Below are 12,427 nucleotides of genomic sequence, written 5' to 3'. Positions count from 1 at the left end.
GCTTTGTTTGTTTGTTTGTTCTTTTTTGGGCTGCACCTGTGGCGTATGGAACTTCCCAGGCTAGGGGTCAAATAGAAGCTACAGCTGCCAGTCTATGCCACAGCCACAGCCACAGCAACATGGGATCCAAGCCACATCTGTGAACTACACCACAATTCACCATGGCAACACCAGATCCTTAAACCACTGAGTGAGGCTAAGGATTGAACCTGCATCTTCATGGGTACTACTCAGGTTCATTACTGCTGAGCCAAGACCTGGGGAACTCCCTTGTTCATAGGTTGTTGTGTGAACAAAAATTTAGCTGGGATAAATGCCCAAGAGTGCAATTGCAGGGTTGTATGGTAAGTGCATATGTAGTTTTCTAAGACTCTGCCAAACTGTTCTCCAGAGTGGCTGTAACATTTTACTTTTTTTTTTTTTTTTTTTTTTTTTGTCTTTCTGCCTTTTCTAGGGCCACTCCCGCGGCATATGGAGTTTCCCAGACTAGGGGTCTAGTCGGAGCTGTAGCTGCTGGTCTACGCCAGGGCCGCAGCAACACGGGATCCGAGCCATGTCTGCGACCTACACCACAGCTCACAGCAACGCCTGATCCTTAACCCACTGAGCAAGGCCAGGGATCGAACCCGCAACCTCATGGTTCCTAGTCGGATTCGTTAACCACTGCGCCATGATGGGAACTCCATATTTTACATTCTTATCAGCAATTTATGAATATATCCAGTTTCTCTGCATCCTCGTCAGCATTTGATGTTTTCGCTATTTTTAATTTTAGCCACTCTGACAGGCGTCCCAATTAAATTTGAATTTCAGGTCATCAACAAATACCCTTTTAGGGGGTTAAAGTGTATTTTATGCAATATTTGGGAATACACTGATACTAAAAAATAATTCGTTGTTGGGGTTCCTGTTGTGGCTCAGTGGGTAAAGAACCTGACTATTATCCATGAGGATGCAGGTTTGATCCCTGCTCAGTGGGTTAAGGATCCAGCATTGTGGCAAGCTGCAGTGTAGTTCACAGATGCAGCTCAGATCTGGCGTTGCTGTGGCAGTGATGTAGGCTGGCAGCTGCAGCTCCAGTCCAACCCCTAGCCTGGGAACTTCTATATGCTGAGGGAACATTCCCCCCCCGCCAAAAAAAAAAGATTCACTGTTGCTCTGAAATTCAAATCAAGCTTGGCATCCTATTTATTTTGTTATTTTTGCTAAACCTGACAACCCTACCCCCAAACCCATGTGCTTTTCTCTGCCCTTTCTCTGCCCCAGACCTCGTAAAAACTCTGTCGCTTTTGAGGCTTGGAAGAGGAGGGGGCCTTGAAGACCAAATCTTTCCAAGAGCCCTCAGGTGGGAGGTAAGATATAGCTGCTGCTTTTCTGAGCCATTTCATTCTGTTATTCAGAGGCTTGATGATTTTGATTTTTTTCTGTTTCTTTGGATAAGGAAGCTGAGGATTCAAAAGGTGATATAATTTGCCCTGGGACGCAGGGCCAGAAATGGGTGCCTGCAGAATTTGTTTTTTGGGGTTTTTTTTGGGGGGGGTTGTTTTTTTTTTTTTTTTTTTTTTAGGGCCACACTTGCAGCATATGGAGGTTCCCAGCCACAGGTTTGGATCAGAGCTACAGCTGCCGGCCATGGCCACAGCCACAGCCACACATCTGTGACCTACACCACAGCTCATGGCAACACCAGATCCTTTAACCCACTGAGCAGGGCCAGGGATCAAACCCGTGTCCTCGTGGATACTAGTCAGGTTCCTTACTGCTGAGCTGCAAGGGGATCTCCTGGCTGCATGATATGGATTCAAAGTCTTTGTTTTGGGATCACTGCCTGCTGCCTCCTCTTCCTTCTCCCCTTCCTCCTCCTCCTCCTCCATTTCCTCCCCTCCATCCCCTTCCAGTGGAAAGGCTCTGACAAACCACCAGATCTTTCCCACTGAAGCCTAGGAGAGGGAAAGGCCGACAAGCATTGTGCCACAAGGTGGCACTGCTGGTCCCAGATTGGTATCTTGGTCAGTCTGCCCTCTGACCCTTCCATCCATCCATCCACCCACTTATCAAGTAGCCCCTATTATGTGCGAGCCAAGCCAAGCCTGGCCTGGTGGTGAGGACCCAATGATTCACTAAATATTCAGTCATTCAGCAAACAATTAATAAGCACCTGCTGTGTGCCATGATGGTGCTGAGCAGCCATGGGGACCCAGTCTTGACCTTTGCCTTCATGGCACTCAGAGTCTAGTGGGGAGACCTGTATGGGAACAGCAGGGCTCCATTTGGACCTTCATAGGCCTGAGGCACTTGTGCCATTGCAGACACCTATCTTCATGAAAAAATATTACAAATGATCTCTTACAATTGTGTTGGCATTATTTTATTCATTTTTTCTTCTGACTTTAAGAGAAATTAAAATGAAACGATTTTCAGAGTTCCCTGGTGGCTCAGTGGGTTAAGGATCTGGCATTGTCACTGCTGTGACTCAGGTTCAAAACCTGGCCCAGGAACTTCATGCTGTGGACATGGCCAAAAATGAAACCTTTCCATGGGTTCCAGAAAGTGTTGTGGGGAGTTACCTTGGTGGCATGGTGGGTTAAAGAACTGACACTGTCACTGCTGTGGCTCCCATTCAATCCATGGCCCTGGAACGTCTGCATTCCCCAGATTCAGCCAGAAAAAAAAACAAAAAACAAAAACAAAACAGAGGAGTTCCTGTCGTGGCTCAGTGGAAACAAATCCTACTAGGAACCATGAAGTTGAGGGTTCAATCCCTCGCTTCACTCAGTGGGTTAAGGATCTGGTGTTGCCATGAGCTGTGGTGTAGTTCGCAGATGCGGCTCAGATCTGGCGTTGCTGTGGCTGTGGCATAGGCTGGAGGCAACAGCTTCAATTAGACCCCTAGCCTGGGAACCTCCATATGCCGCAGGTGCGGCCCTAAAAAGACAGAAGACAAAAAAAAAAAAAAAAAAAAAAAAAAAGTGTTGTATACCATAAGTCTCTTGTGTCTGATAACAAGTTGGCTGTGGTAACTGGGTGGAAAAAAATGCAGGTGGTCAGGGCTGTGCTGGTCCACAGGCATGGTGAAGCCCAGAGGAGGCACTGGACTTAGGTGTAGGGGTGGCCTTGGAAGGCTTCTAGGAGGAGGTGATATCTAATCTGAGGCCTGAGAGATGAATGGAGTCAGTCAGGTGAAGATACTGGGGAGTCGTTCTAGGCAGAAGGAACTGAGAGAGTGATGGTGCAGAGGGTACAGAGTGAGACTTGGGGGTAGAATGTGGCCAGGGGCTGAAGAGTATCAGGGAGGAGAGACTGAGCTAGACAGGTTGGCAGGGTCAGACTGACAGAGTCCTGAGGACACTGGGGAGCTTGAGATGGTTCAGAAGCAGGGTCAGCAGAAGCATGTTAGAGCATTCAAAAGTGCTCTTGGGCCATCCTGTGGATAAAGGAAAGCTTGGCGAGAAAAACAAGCTCACCCGCTTCAGGTAAGTCTTAAAAGGTGGAAAGCAGGGGTGCAGGAGGACATTCTAAGCACAGTGATGGTTATTCATCCAGGAAGTATTAATTAAGTGCCTCTGGTGTGTCCTGCCTAGGGTACGGCAGGCAGTGAGCCAGACAGAATATCCCTGCCCTCATGGAACTGACATCCTTGTCGGGGTAGCAGACCAACACTCAACACACTCAACCCAGGGTGTATTAGAAGGTGATAGGAGTTGTAGAGAAAAATAGAGCAGGAAAGAAGGATGGGGAGTTAGGATGGTTTGAATTTTTTTTTTTTTTTTTTTTTTTGCTTTTTAGGGCCGCACCTGTGGCATATGGAGGTTCCCAGGCTAGGGTTCCAATTGGAGCTGCAGCTGCAGGCGTACACCACAGCCACAGCAATGCCAGATCCTTTTACCCACTGTGTGAGGCCAAGGATTGAACACTCATCCTCATGGGCACTAGTCAGTTTCATTACCGCTAAGCCACAATGGGAATCCCAGTTTGCAATTTTACATAAGGGAGACCTCACGGAGGAGGTGACAGCAGAGACCTGGGGGAGAGGAGGCTGTTGGACTAACTGTGTGGCTCTTGGGAGGAAGTATGCTCTGGGCAGCAGGAACGGCCTGTGCAAAGGCCCTGGGGCAGACCCTGCCTGGTGTGTTGGAGGAACAGCAAGGAGCTTGTGTGTCTGGAACACCAAGTGAGGGGGAGTGAGGGAGGAGGGGAGGGCAGGGCAGGGACGGGGACAGTTGGTGCAGGGCCTCGTGGGCCACGGGGAGGACTTGGACTTTTACTCCCAAAGGATGAGGGATGGAACCTGACTTGGGTTGGGGTGATAGGCCATACCTGGGGACCTCAGAGAACAGGTAGTTTTGGGGAAACCACAACACAGTTGAGGAGAGGGGGGCTGGAAGTTGGGAGCAGAGGTCAGAGCCAGGCTGGGGAAGGGGCTTCCAATGTTAAGCAGAGGTTTTAGGCCTTTACTGGGAGCAGTGGGAAGCAACTGTCAGATTCAGAGCAGGGGAGGCCCTGTTCAGGTCTCTGAGGATGGAGGGGTGGAACCTTTGAGAAGAAGGGTGGCGGGAGGTAACTGGGGGGCAGGCAGGGACTCATGGCCCTGTCTGCTGGCATGGGGGCAGAGAGGGATTAGACAGGTCATGGTTTGGAAGGTGAGGCTGACACGGGCTTCTGGCTGGGAGTCCTGTGTGAGGGTTGACAGCTGGGCCATCGCTGAGGCTGGGACTAGCAGAGGAACAAGTTTAGGGGGACCCCGGTAAGCAGTTTTGCCTCCCCCCGCCCCAGCCACTGGCCTAGGATTGCAGAGTTAGCAATTAAAAATATAGGACCCCTGGGAGTTCCCTGGTGGCCTAGCAGGTTAAGGATCCAGTGTTATTTCTGTGGCTTGGATTCGATCCCTGGCCCAGGAACTTCTGCATGCCATGGGCAGGGCCAAAAACATTGGACCCTCAGTTAAATGTGAATTTTAGATGCTCAGTGAATTTTTTTTGAGCATAAGTATGTCCCAAGGATTGCAAGGGACATACTTCCGCAGAGGAATTACTCATTTACCTGCATGACCTGTATTTTTTCTGGCAACCCTACCCCAGCCAGGACAGGCCTGCCCACATCTTCCCTGACATCGCAGCTCCGGCCAGTGGATGGACAGCCTGACCAACTGTGGCCCCAGTGAAGGCAAGGTTTTGTCTCCTTGGCCTGCTCACCATGGGAAGCTGGGGGTCTTTTTACATGCAGGCCCTGGCCCGTCCCCGCCCCCCCAGCCTGCGTGGCGCCATCTGTCCACTGCCCCCTGCGCCGCTTGGGGGAAGGGAGCTGCTCCCAGAGCCACTGCCCCCTGGGCGGGCCCCTTGCAAACCAGGCGAGTCCCACTGGACACCCCCAGCCCCAGAATGCAGGGCCAGGAGTCCAGGCAGCAGGAAGGTCTCCACGTGGCCTTTGTCCCCCTCCATCCTGGTGGCCCATCCAGCTTGGAGGCGGACATCAGACATCCCCTGGCCTTTCTGTGAAGTTCTGCCGGCTGAGCGGACAGACTTCCTTGTCAGAATGTACCGGAAGGACAGATGCCTAGGAGCGGCTGACCAGGAACCAGATCCTTCAGGGCCCGCCACCGCCCCCACACTGAGTGGCCCTGTGTGGGATGGCCAGGCCCAGAGGCTCTGGCCCAGCCCTCTGAGAGCCAGCTGCCAGGATGTGCCAGTCACGTTGGCGGGCAAAGAACACACAGTCCTTGGCTCTGCCGGCTGCCCCTTTGTTCCCAGGCGGAGGTGGGGGGCTGTTGTCCTGGCAACCAGCCCCTTCCCCCTCAGATGGTCCCTCGAAGTGAAGACTGGAGGCACCTGGGGCTGGGGGTTCTGGCCACAGAGGGTCCCCTGTCACCCAGGGCAGCAGAGAAGCCCCCTTGCCTCAGCTGGCCCTGCCTGCTCAGAGTTCCTATGTCCGGACCTTGAGGCGGGGGGGGGGGGGGGGGAACAGGTCACCCCCTTGGGATTGGAATTCCGGAGGTGGAAGCAGCAGGCTGGGGGTGGTGTGACACATTCCCAGCGGGGCTGGCGCCCTGCTGGCAGCTACTGCCCCCCCCCCCCCCCCCCCCCCCGCCGCCGCCTGTCTTGCGTCCCCGGCCCCCACATTGGAAGCTGCAGCTGGTGCGGGTTGGGGGGGATGTTATTTTGGGGGCTAGGGCAAAGGAGCCAGAGAGGCGCCTCCACCCGGCGGAGGAAGTGGGGCAGCCCAGCTGCATTCTCCCGTTGGCCCACCTGGCACAGCAGCCACCACTGGCCACCGCACAGGAAGTGTTCCCAGCGTCCGCCTGTGTGGTCCCCCCCCCCCCCAGCATGAGGGGAGGCAGGCAGCAGGGAGGGTGCAGGGGCCACTGTTGTGGGCCAGAATCTTGCAGAAGACCCCAGCTGGGGTGATTCTGATGCCTCTGGGTCATGCTTACTCTGGCCGATACTGTTTATAGATGTGGATGAAGAGACTTCGGGAGGGAGGGGCTATTGATGAATCTGACTGCTGGAGGCTTTCAGAGGCTCAGAAAGGGAAGTGACTCCACCAAGATCACACAGCATATAAACCGCAGAGCGGGGAATCTCGGTGGCATTCAGAATTAGATACACTAACCTGAGTTGTGGCTCAGCAGTTTATGAACCCAACTAGCATCCATGAGGACATGGGTTCGATCCCTGGCCTCACTCAGTGTGTTGAGGATCCTACGTTGTAGTGAGCTGTGATGTAGGGTGCAGACACACCTCGGATCCCACATGGCTGTGGCAGCTATAGTTCCGATTGGACCCCTAGCCTGGGAACCTCCATATGCCGTGGGTGCAGCCCTAAAGACAAAAAAAAAAAAAAAAAAAAAAAGCAGATACACCAACTCAACATAGGCTTCCAACCCTATAATGTGGACAGGGGGTCCCAGTTAGAGCAATCCTTGGGGTGTCTGGAGACATTTTTGGTCATTTCCACTTGGGGGGCTCCTGGCATCCACTGGGTGGGGTCAGGGAGGCTGTTCCACACCCCACAGTGCCCAGGACGGCCCCCCACAGGGAACAGTGCAGCCTCAAACGTAGAGCCTTGCTGAGGTGAACAATACCACTAAAATTAATAATAATGAGTATTATTAAATATAATCTTCATTTTATTTTATTTTTGGCCACACCGGGGCATACAGAAATTCCCTGGACCAGGGATCCAAGTGGTGCCACAGCAGTGACCCAAGCCAACACAGTGACAACACCGGATCCTTAACCCAGGAAACCACCAGGGAACTCCTTAATCTTCATTTTAAAGTTGAGGAAACGAAGGCCCAAAGAGCCTGTCTTTTGGACTCCTGGGTCCAGAGATCCATTCCCCTTGGCTGCTTCCTTAGCATCCTTTAAAGCTTTGCAGTGACGGAAACTGAGGCCCAGAAAGGAGAGATAAATGAAGCCCTGAACCCACAACCCCAGCACAGGGCCCTCTGCTCCTTTTCACAATTCAAGCCTGTGTAGCTGTGTGGGCTCAGACCCTCCCAGGTCCCTGTCCGAGCTTGGCCACTCACTGACACTGAGGGCCCTTGGCTGGTGATGTCAGTGACCTCAGCTTTGTGTTTCTGTGACAGGTTTCTTCCATCTTAGCTGAAGAGCGTCATAACCAGTGTGGTTGACGGAGAGGCAGTATGTACAGGGGTTAAGGGAGCTGCAAGCCCTTGGGCAAATCGCTGCTCCTCCCTGAGCCTCAGTGGTCCCATCTGTAAAATGGGGTGATGATTGGAGTGTCCGTCGTGACTCTGTGGTTAATGAATCTGACTAGGAACCATGAGGTTGTGGGTTTGATCCCTGGCCTTGCTCAGTGGGTTAAGGATCCAGTGTTGCCATGAGCTGTGGTGTAGGTTGCAGACATGGCTCAGATCCCGCGTTGCTGTGGCTCTGGCGTAGGCAGGTGACTACAGCTCTGATGAGACCCCTAGCCTAGGAACGTCCATGTGCCACAGGAGTGGCCCTAAAAATTGCAAAAAGACAAAAAAAAAGTGGGGTGATGATCATTGTCCCTAACCCACAGATGATGGAGAAGATTAAATGAGGTAGTACATCGCTTAGCATAGAGCCTGGGCCACAGTAAGCACCGTATAAGGGCAGATGATTTTGTTTGTTTGTTTGTTTCTCCTATGGCATATGGAGTGTCTGGGCCAGTGGTCAGATCCGAGTTGTGACCTGTGCTGCAGCTGCAGCAATGCCAGATCCTTTAACCCACTGTGCCGGGCTGGGGATTGAACCAGCATCCTGGTGCTGCAGAGATGCCACTGATCTCATTGTGCCACAATGGGAACTCCAGAGTTGGATGTTTTTTAAATTGTTCAATGTGGTTCAAATCTACATATTAAAAAAAAAGAGAGAGGAGTTCCTGTCGTGGCGCAGTGGAAATGGACCCGACTAGCAACCATGAGGTTGCGGGTTTGATCCCTGGCCTTGCTCAGTGGGTTAAGGATCCGGCATTGCCGTGAGCTGTGGTGTAGGTTGCAGATGTGGCTCAGATCTGGCGTTTCTGTGGCTGTGGTGTAGGCCGGTGGCTATAGCTCCGATTAGATCCCTAGCCTGGGAATCTCCACATGCCACAGGAGTGGCCCTAAAAAGCAAAAAAAAAAAAAACCAAAAAAAAACTACACATATATATACCATAAATTTTACCATTTAAACCATTTTTTAAGTGCACAGCTCAGTAGCATTAAGCACATTCATGCTGTAGCATTCCCACTATCCATCTCCAGGCCTTTCTCATCTTCCCAAAGCCAAACTCTGTCCCCATTAGACACTGACTCCTCATCCCCCTCTCCCATCCCCTGGCCCCACCATCCACTTCTTGTCTCTATGGATGTGACTCCTCCCGGGATTTCTCATGAACAGAATCACACAGTACTTGTCCATTTGTGTCTACTTCACTGAGTGTGATGTTCTCAAGGCTCATCCATGTTGTAGCATGTGTTAGAATCCCTTTCCTTTTTAAAGATGAATAATATTCCATTGTATGGATGGGCCACATTTGTTATCCATTCACCCATTGATGGACACTCAGGTTCCTGAACCAGGGTGGTGATAAGGGAAGGGTAACCGTCGAGAAGGATTTTGAAGGTGGATTCAGCAGAATTTGCCAACGAATTGGCTGGGGAATGTGGTTTTTAAAAATATGTCAACACATTTTTGACACTGCTTTAAAAATGTGGAGCCTAATTCTCTTCCCTGTGAGCGTGGGCTGAATTTAGTGACTTGTTTCTCACAAACAAAATATGGCGGAAGTGATTGTGTCAACCACCTGTGAGGCTTCTGAGATTGGGTCAGTAAAAGGCATCATAGTCTCCTTTCTTTCTCTCTCACATCACTTGCTCCAGGGGGAGCCAGATACCATATTGTGAGGACACCTAAGAAGCCCACATAGCAAGGACCTGAGGTCTCCTGCCCATAGCCATGTGAGGGAGTCATCTTGGAAGCAGTTTCTCTAGCCCCAGCTGAGCCTGTAATCACAACTGCATTTGGAAAAGCTGTCTCTTTGGTGACTGTATGAAGAATGGATTGTAGGGGGCAGAAATAAAAGCAGGACCACCTGGGAAGTGGCTACTGCAATAGTCCAGGTGAACATTGATGGTGGCAGGGGAGATGGAGCAAAGTGGATGGATGGGTTTCATAGTTATTTAGGAAGTAAGACAAACAGGAGTTGAGAGAATAAAAGGTCAGTGATGAAAAAAAAATTGTAGTATAGAATTAGCAAATTTGAAACAAACAAAAAAAAAAAAGGTCAGTGATGATCCTCAGGTAGGATCTTCATTGAAATGAGGAGTTGGTGGAGGCAGGGATGGGAGAAGATGAGATGGTAGGTTTAGCTATGGACATGTTGAGTCCATGTCCCTAAACTGTTCAAGGGCCTCCATACATGTATGAGAGACTAGAAGCTCTCAACTGGGGGGTGATTCTGCCCACCCAGGGGACATTTCACCACATCGGGAGAAATTTTTGTTGCCACAACTGGGGGATGGGAGTGCTACTGGAATATAAAAGCTGGAGGGTAAAAGCTGGAGATGCTGCTCAACATGCTACAATGCACAGGACTGTTCCCCATAGAAAGAATTATCTGACCCCAAAAGTCAATGGTGCGGAAGTGGAGAAATCCTAGGGTAAACCAATTGCTGGAATAGGAAAAATCCCAACTTCAGTAGAGACCATTTGTTCAGTAAAGTTTTATTTCTTGGATATGCAACCATCAATCAAGATCGAGTTTTCTGGGCAGCTCTCCTCCAAATAGTCCTCTCCAAGAAGCTGGCAAATGGAGAAAGCTTGAGCAAGGCTCTCATGAGAAGTCTTTAAAGGCTCAGGCCGGAAGTGACTTATATCATTTCCTCTTACGCCCATTAGTTAAATCAGTCACGTAGTTTTGCCTAAGTGCAAGGGATTCTGGGGAATGTAGTCCAGGCACATGCCCAGGAGGAATAAGGAAATCATTTGATGAAAAAGGAGCCAGTTTGTGCTACAGTATTATTATTGCCTTCATTATTTGTTGTTATTCAGACCTAACAGCTTCCTGAACTTATTTCTACTTGTGTTCTCTTTCAACTCTATCCCATCCATAGGGTCAGTGGAGTGACTTTTTCAAATCTGTTTTCTCAAACCCTCACACTTTAGCCAATCTTCAAAGGAAAGCATTCTAACCATTTCCCCATAAGCCACAGGATCAAGTCCAATGCCCTTGATGCAGCGTTTCTAGAGTTCAAAATGTTGAGCAAGCAGTAGGATGGGCAGGAATGAAATTTTGAGATCATCCATGTTTCAAGACTTTGCAGAGGAGGGTGAGAAGGTCTGTCCTGGCATTGCTGAAAGGCTTCCTGGAAGAGGTGGCATGAGGGCTGTGGCTTTGAAGAAAGCAGAAGCTCCAAATGCGAAATCTGAGAAGTGGGAAAAGAAGGGTGTGGCATCAGGGAAGTCAAAGGGAGAGATCATATGAGTAAAAAGGAAATGGTCAGCTCTAAGGAGTGCTGAGGAGAGGCTAGAGAGGTAGCAGGGGTGAGGGGATGGAGTAGGGAAGGCCCCTCCTTGCAGAATAATGCAGGTAGCAAATATAGGATTCTATAGAATTAGAAAAATCACTGTTTGGGGGAGTTCCTGTCTTAGCACATCAGAAACGAATCCAACTAGGAACCATGAGGTTGCAGGTTTGATCCCTGGCCTCGCTCATGCATTGCCATGAGCTGTGGTGTAGGTCGCAGATGCAGCTAGGGTCTGGCATTGCTGTGGCTCTGGCATAGGCCAGCAGAAACAGCTCCGATTAGACCCCTAGCCTGGGAACCTTGATATGCCGTGGCCCTCAATAGCCAAAAAGAAAAAAAAAAGAAAAATCATTATCTTGCAACTACTAGTGTAGTAGCTTATTCAAGCAAGGGGTATCCACCAATACAAAAACCACTGGGTGAACGTTTACAAGATCCTAGGTGGTCACACAGTCTTGGAATATCTTTCCCCCAGATTGCTCATCAATTACAAAAGGGAAACGGCACCTGTAATAGGGAGATCTGGTCAATACCATCAGAACCAAGTGATCAAGATTCCCATCATCAACAGCAAGGCAACAGGGTGACATCATGTGCCTCCTGGTACCTTGCACTGAGGAGGACTCAGCATCACCTCTGAAATCTCACTGCTTGGAATGGGCAACCTGACTCTCATCATGAGAAAACATCAGACTGTGGGAGATTCTACAAGACAGCCAGCCCTTGGAGAATGACCATCGTGAAGCAAATAAAAAGACAGAGAGATGCTCTAGATTAAAAATAAGACTTCGAGGAGTTCCCATTGTGGCTCAGAGGGTTAAGAACCCAACTAGTATCCATGGGGAAGAGGGTTCAATCCCTGGCCTCGATCAGTGGGTTAAGGATTGGGTATTGCTGCAAGATGCAGTGTAGGTTGCAGATGTGACTTGCATCTGGCATTGCTGTGGCTGTGGTTGTGGCGGAGGCTAGCAGCTGCACCACTAATTCGAGCCCTAGCCTGGAAACTTCCATATGTTGCAGATGTGGCCCTGAAAAAAAAAGAAAAAAGAAAAGAAGACTTCAAGAGATGTGACAAGAAAATGTCATTCCCAGGAATTCTCTTGTGGCTCAGCAAGTTAAGGATCTGGCTTTGTCACTGCTCTGACTTTGGTTACTGCTGTGGTGTGGGTTCAATCCCTGGCCCAGGAAATTCCACATGCCATGAGTGAGGCCAAAAAAAAAATATATATATATATACATATACACTTTTCCATAGGAATTGGAATATTCTGAGGTAAAAAGTCTAAGACAATAAAAGAAGGACAAGGACAGTTAGGACACGAAGGTCACTGGGAACTTACTGGTGAGCTATCAGAATTGGAGAAGCCCATGGAAGGGACACATACTCTACAACTCATAATTGACATCTGGCCGGCACTTGCTGTGTTCCAG

Source organism: Sus scrofa, chromosome 2 (genome assembly GCF_054392235.1).
Source record: "Sus scrofa isolate SSC_HxYL_T2T_F1_AM1 chromosome 2, Sscrofa_HxYL_maternal_Yorkshire_Landrace_v2.0, whole genome shotgun sequence".
NCBI classification, from domain to species: domain Eukaryota; kingdom Metazoa; phylum Chordata; class Mammalia; order Artiodactyla; family Suidae; genus Sus; species Sus scrofa.
The sequence above is the reverse complement of the archived record's forward strand: the minus strand, read 5'-3'. Positions refer to the sequence as shown.